We start from the raw sequence: 5,740 nt of genomic DNA on the forward strand, positions 1-5,740 counted from the left end.
ATCAAGGGCTTTTTCCTCGTATAAATCATCGTGTCTTTGCATCTTTATCACAAAAGTGATCCTTTACTTTCATAATTAACCAAGCATCATACCCCGTTTTCATAAAGTTTGGTTACATTATCCTTGTGTGATTTTTGACCAAAACAAGTGGGGAATGATCCTCTGCCGCTATCTTTTGCCTTTTGAGGTCTCCAATTTCCCTGAGGATCCTGTCATTAGTTTCATCCTGCCGCTGCATACGATCCTTCATCTGCAAAATCAAAGAAAACACATTACTAGTACTGGGAACAGAAGAATTCATAGCAGAAGAAGATGGAGGTTTAGAGAAGGCAGGATTTGGTCTCTTCTCAGCATTTTTCTGGGATCCTGCCGGTGGTGGAGGCAGAGTGTTCTGGGACGAGGTGACTGCAGACATCGCCGTGGACGTATTCTTCAATGATGAAGCCATGTAACTCTTTGAAATGATTTCGAACAAAAGGTTTTCTTATGAATGAAGCACCAATTGCCCCACGGTGGACGCCAAACTGTTTTGGTCAAAAATCACACAAGGATAATGCAACCAAACTCTAAGTAAACGGGGAATGATGCTTGGTTTGTTGGAAAAGTTAAGGATCACTTTGATAAGAAATATGCAAATGACACAAGGATTTATACGAGGAAAAAGCCCTTGATCAATGAATGATCTCCGGCATAAAAAACCTCGGGTGATGGCAACTACCGATCACCAACTTCAATATATCAAAATATGGTTACAACTTCGGATGATAATGAGCTGAGTACAAGGATCACTATCGTAATGTGTGTCTAAGCGTGAGAGAATTGTGTTGTGTGTTCTTCCGAATGGGGAAGAGTGTTATATATACAAGTGTAGGTAACCTATTTTAGGTAAAAAGACTAATAATCAGCTCATTACCCCTTTAGAAATAAAAGTAAATCTAGCCTAAATTGTCGCCCTTAAATCATGCCAAGTTTCCATATCCTTTGCAACGTCCATCTCCGATTAAGCACATGCTATAATTGTAAAGACGCGTCCTTTGATCGTGATGCTAAGAGCGGATCCTGCTAGATGTTCCTGCAAGATATCATTTAATTTAATGAAGGTAACTGTTAGCATGAGGATCCTATAATGGTCCATGATCCTGATCCTGAAGTCCTGCTGAGGATCACTATCTGCTAAAGTAACAAGGATCACTGGTTAGGATCACATGTAAGGATCATATATCATAAAAATCCAGCCCTAACAAGGATAACCGGGGAAATATTGTGCCTAGCCGTCCCCAGAATCACACTCCTGAGATACCCTCTTCAGTTAGAATGTCAACTGAGAGAAGCTCAGGATTTGCTTCAGGATATGGACAGAATCCTCAGATCGGTAGTGTATCTAATACTAATAATACACTTGCTACTAACGGAATTGGATCTTTGCAGGATGCAGGTGTGACATCAGCGTTGTCTAGGGAACTTCAGAAGCTAAAGGATATGATATCCAGTGTACCTGGGGTGGTTCAGCCAATTCCTGAAGTATCCCAGGATAGCCACAGGATATCTCAGTTTGTGCATCCTATTTGTGATGCTGAAATCCCAAAATGATTCCAAACTCCCAACATGAAGCTTTATGATGGAACCACGGATCCTGAGGAGCATATTGCCCAGTATAGTGAAAGGATGGAAATCAATCCTATCCCTCCAGATCTTAAAGAAGCATGCTTGTGCAAGGGCTTTGGTTCTACCCTAACAGGATCAGCCTTGAAATGGCTCTTGAACGTTCCTCCGCACTCAATTACATCATTTGCCCATTTAGTGAATTTATTTAGTAGTCAATTTTCTTGCAGTAGGAGTTTTGAAAAATTAACAAGTGATCTCTATAGGATAGCTCAAGGACCTCAAGAATTCCTAAGGGATTATATGAACAAATTCAGTAGGGAATCCTTGGATATTCCACACCTTGATGTTGCTACAGCAGTCCAAGCATTCAAGATGGGACTGCAAAAAGATTCCCAATTTTATCAAGATCTTGTTATGAATCCTTGCAGGAATTTAGATGAAGCTCGGAACAGGGCTTTGAGATATATCAGGCTGGAAGATGATAAGAAAATGCAAGAGAGGATGAATGCATCCTCAACATATGAATCAACTAACAGGAAGTCAGAATCCTCATATAAACCATACCGCTCCAAGCCATATGGTAGAAATGACAACAAGAAAGTGAATGTTGTTGAAGATGAGGATCCTGAGGAGTATCCTGAGTTATCCGAATACTGTTTTTCTGTTAATATACCTGAACTGATGTGTGCTATGCAGGGTTTAAGAGACAAAGCCAGGTGGCCTCGGAAGAATCAACAAAAGGCTGATTGGAAGGACAAGTCCAAGTGGTGTGCGTTCCATGAGGATTTCGGACATGTTACTGAGGATTGCATTGCTCTCAGAAAAGAAATAAGTTATCTCTTGAGCAAGGGATATTTAAAGGATCTGCTGAGAAGAAAGAAAAACAAGGGTCAAGATACTGAGAAGGATCCTGAGCGAGCAACATCGCCTCCTGCGAATGCCAAGATAATTAACTTTATTTCAGGAGGATCCGACATTTGCGGGACTTCATATTCTGCGGCCAAGAGACATGCAAAGGAAGCTAAAGCTGAAAGAGGGGAAAGACCAACCAGGATGACGACCCTCACGACTGATAAAGTGATCACCTTTGATAGTGATGACAGGGATACTGTCTAGGATCCTCACCATGATGCTCTGGTAATAACATTATATGTGGCTAACCATTTTGTACGCAGGATATTGGTGGACAATGGAAGCTCTGTCAACATAATCCAACTAGAAACGTTGAAAAGAATGAATGTATCTCCAATGGATATCACTTCAAAATCCACTGTACTCCTCGGCTTCAGTGGAGAAGCTAGGAATACCGTGGGAGAGATTAAATTACCAGTATATGTTGAAGGGGTCAATTCGATACAGCGTTTCTGTGTGACGGACTCCCTATCCTGCTATAATATCATATTGGGCAGGCCGTGGATCCATGATATGAAAGTTGTGCCGTCAACTTATCATTAGTGCATCAAGATCCCTACACCCTGGGGAGTTGTCAAAGTAGATAGTGACCAGCAGGAGGCGAAGGAGTGGTACTCATCCTCAATTAAATCCTCTACCAAGCCTAATGCAGCATAGCATTTAAAGATACGGGCCCAGGATATTACGGAGGCTTCGGAGCAGGATGCAAAGAAAATTATCCTAGATCAGGATAATCCGGATATCTCGGTGCTCGTGGGAACCAACATCCCTCAGGATATTGAAAACCAATTAACTAATTTTTTGAAATGCAGGATGTCAACATTCGCATGGAAGCACGAGGATATGACAGGTATTTCCAAGGATGTTATAACACACAAGCTTGGTATTGACAGGTCATTCAAGCCTCTCCAACAGAAAAGAAGAAAATTTGCTCTAGAACGAAATGCAATTATTCAGGAAGAGGTAGATAGATTGTTGAAGTCGAAAATGATCAGAGAGGTGAAGTTTCCAAGGTGGCTAGCAAATGTAGTGGTGGTACAGAAGAAAAACGGGAAATGGAGAGTTTGTGTAGATTACACAGACTTAAACAAGGCTTGTCCAAAAGACCCATTCCCCCTTCCTCATATTGACTCAATGGTAGATGCTACTGCCGGCCATGAAATGTTAACTTTCATGGATGCATCCTCAGGATTTCAGCAGATCCAGATGGAACCTTCAGACCAGTAGGATACAGCCTTCATGACACCAACAGGTATTTATTGTTATACTGCTATGCCTTTTGGTTTGAAAAATGCAGGTGCAACGTATCAAAGATTGGTAAACATGATGTTTAAGGACAAACTGGGGGACACTATGGAGGTGTACATCGATGACATGGTAGTGAAGTCTAAGAAGGCTGAGGATCATCTTCAGGATATTGAAGTAGCATTTGATATTCTGGATCAGTACAACATGAAGCTGAATCCTGCTAAGTGCCATTTTGGAGTTGGGGCAGGAAAGTTTCTAGGATATATGGTAACTAAAAGAGGGATAGAAGCGAGCCCAGAACAGATCAAAGCCATCCTAGATATCAAATCACCTTCTAACATGAAGGATGTTCAAAGACTGACAGGACGAGTAGCAGCGTTAAATAGATTTATCTCAAGATCCTCATAAACATGCAAGGAGTTTTATGATATCCTGAAGAAAAATAAGAAGTTTGAATGGGGGGAGAAGCATGAAGCAGCCTTGCAGAATTTGAAGCGGTACCTCTCAACTGCACCTCTACTAATGAAGCCTGAGGACGGTGAACCACTATCCCTGTATCTTGCAGTATCAGGGAATGCAGTAAGTGCTGTCCTTGTAAAGGATCATGAAGGTCAGCAGTATCTTGTTATTATGTTAGCAAAACTTTATTAGATGATGAAACTAGATATTCTCATTTAGAAAAGTTGATATTGGCTCTAGTTATGGCATCAACAAAACTTAGACATTACTTTGAGACACATAGGATTCATGTTAAAACCAATTATCCTGTTAAAAATGTGCTTAGGAAACCTGAGATGTCAGGTAGAATGGCTAAATGGTCAGTAAAGTTAAGTGCCTATGATCTAGTGTACGAACCTAGAAATGCCATAAAGTCTCAGGCTTTAGCTGACTTTGGGGCTCATTTCAGTAGTGATATTCAAAATGAAGTGGACCTAGAAGTACAACAACTAGGAGAAACCTTAGAATCCTGGACATTATATACTGATGGTGCATCTAATGTTAGAGGAGTAGGATTGGGTATACTACTAAAATCGCCACAGGGGGACATAATACCCCAGGCTATTAGATGTGAATTTTCTGCCACTAATAATGAAGCAGAATATGAGGCTTTGATTGCAGGATTAGAGTTGGCTAAGAACATGAATATTAAAAGTTTGCAAGTATATGTTGACTCCTTGTTAATCACTAATCATTTTAATGGATCCTATGCAGTTAAAGGTGAGAAGTTAATTGAATATCTCGATATTCTCAAAAAATTAGCAGGATATTTCGATGTGTTTACACTTGAACAGGTACCAAGAGAGGATAATGCCGAAGCGGATGCCTTAGCAAACTTAGGATCATCAGTCAGGATACCAGAGGGAACCCAAATACCGATACTTCGTATCCTGTATCCTGCCATGGATCCCTTCAGAGCTCAGGATAAAGAGGTAACAAGTATTCAGGATCCTGGTCATGATCCTGAGGAGGATACTGGATCCTGGATGACTCCAATCATAAGATATCTCAAGGAAGGTAGGATAAAGGTATCACGATTCACCATTATAAATAATATTTTGTATAAGAAATCTCTTGCAGGTCCATACCTAAGATGCTTCAAGGATCCTGAGGCCATGGAAGTGCTTCAGGATATACACGAAGGGGATTGTGGTAACCATACTGGGGGCAGATATTTATTCTCGAAAGTGTTGAGAACAGGATACTATTGGCCGACAATGAAGAAAGATGCTGCAGAATACGCTCGAAGATGTGATGCATGTCAGAGACATAGCAACATATTGCATCAACCGGCTGAACCATTATATCCTATAGCTTCCCCTTGGCCATTCATGAAATGGGGAATGGACATAGTAGGGAAACTGCCGAAAGCTTCGGGAGGAAAAGTTTTTATGCTAGCAATGACCGACTATTTTTTTAAATGGGTTGAAGCTAAAGCATTTGTCCAAGTTAGAGACCAAGAAGTAGTATCCTTCAT

The sequence above is a fragment of the Helianthus annuus genome, chromosome 17 (genome assembly GCF_002127325.2).
Source record: "Helianthus annuus cultivar XRQ/B chromosome 17, HanXRQr2.0-SUNRISE, whole genome shotgun sequence".
Classification (NCBI taxonomy): domain Eukaryota; kingdom Viridiplantae; phylum Streptophyta; class Magnoliopsida; order Asterales; family Asteraceae; genus Helianthus; species Helianthus annuus.